Below are 1,449 nucleotides of genomic sequence, written 5' to 3'. Positions count from 1 at the left end.
TACAGTTGTGGCTGACGTACGTAGACCGCGTGCATGCATAAAAAAAAACTACCAGCACGATCTACCTGCCCACCCCGTCTACTCGCCCGCCCCATCCGATCGCCGCCGCCGCCGCGGATCGCCGCCCTCCGACCCGGTCCGCCGCCGCCGTCCGACCCCGTCCGACGCCGCCGTCGCCGTCCCAACGGCGTGCGTCGCCGCATCTCACCGTCATCGTCCACCGCCGCGGACGTGAAGGGCCCGACGTGCCACGCCGCCTCCGCACCACTCCGCCCAAACATCCGGCCGGTGGCTCGTGGTGCACGTTGCCGGCTGCTAGATTCAAGGCGGGGACAGGTGCCGTCGTCGAACGCCGGCGACGTCTACACCGCGGTGCAAGGTTTGTCATCTAAACCTAGCTGGCATGATGGATAGAAGTTAGGGCTAGTTAAGTGGTGAATCTAGGATGTAAATGGAGGGTAGGCTTAATTTCAAGAACGCTATATTTTTGTCATGACGACATCATACAATATGCACACACCGCTGGGCAACCTCAACTAGTTGTTTCACACAACACTAAAAAGTGTTGTTTGAACCATTGCATTAAAGAAAAATTCATGGTAGCTGCTGGGTTCATGGATTACACGTCTTTCTCCTTTTTTTGCAAACCAACATGAGTTTTTGTCCTTGTTGTAATCAACACTTCAAATGTTCTGTAGTTCTGTGAGTTAGGCGTATTGACATAGATGAAGAATCCACATTCGGGAGGGATGAGAATGATACTGATAAGGTGACTAAGACTGATAACGATAATTTGAACGAAGATGATGACAACAGCGACAATGATTCCGTCTCGTCATATGATATCTTACCTCCGGATGATTTTCATAATAATGAACATGGCGCAAATAGTGAAAACGTAAGTGGCGTATATTTTGATTTTATTTTTAATTTGCAAAGTATGGCATGGCTAACTATATATCTTTGTGTACAAATTTGCTGGAAGATATGGATGTTGATAATGTGCAACATAGTTGGCATGAATCATTTGCAGATAACTTGAGCCAGGTTAGTTGATAGATGTTGTACATCGATCAATAGTATGATTTAAATGATAGTAATTGACATATATATTTTCAAATGAATGTTGTAGGAGGAGTTAGATGGTCCTAGCGTTGATCATGATGAGGGAGAGATTGATATTGAGGAGGCTCAAAGGCAGCAGAAGATGCTGGAGACACATTGGAAGGTCATGGCTATGACCTTTCGGTCGCAAGGGGATGCATACATATTCTACAACAATCACGCCAGAGAGCACGGGTTTAGCATCAGGAAACAGAAGGTGAAACGAGGTGCTTCAGGAATGATAAGGTACCGGCGGTTTCTTTGCTCCAGGGCAGGGAGAAGGCAGAGCAAGTTCATAACCATGGAGGGCCGCAAGCGTAGGCTTAGACTTGAGACTCGTTGCGA

Source organism: Triticum aestivum, chromosome 6B (genome assembly GCF_018294505.1).
Source record: "Triticum aestivum cultivar Chinese Spring chromosome 6B, IWGSC CS RefSeq v2.1, whole genome shotgun sequence".
Lineage (NCBI taxonomy): Eukaryota > Viridiplantae > Streptophyta > Magnoliopsida > Poales > Poaceae > Triticum > Triticum aestivum.
Note: the sequence above shows the minus strand (reverse complement) of the source record.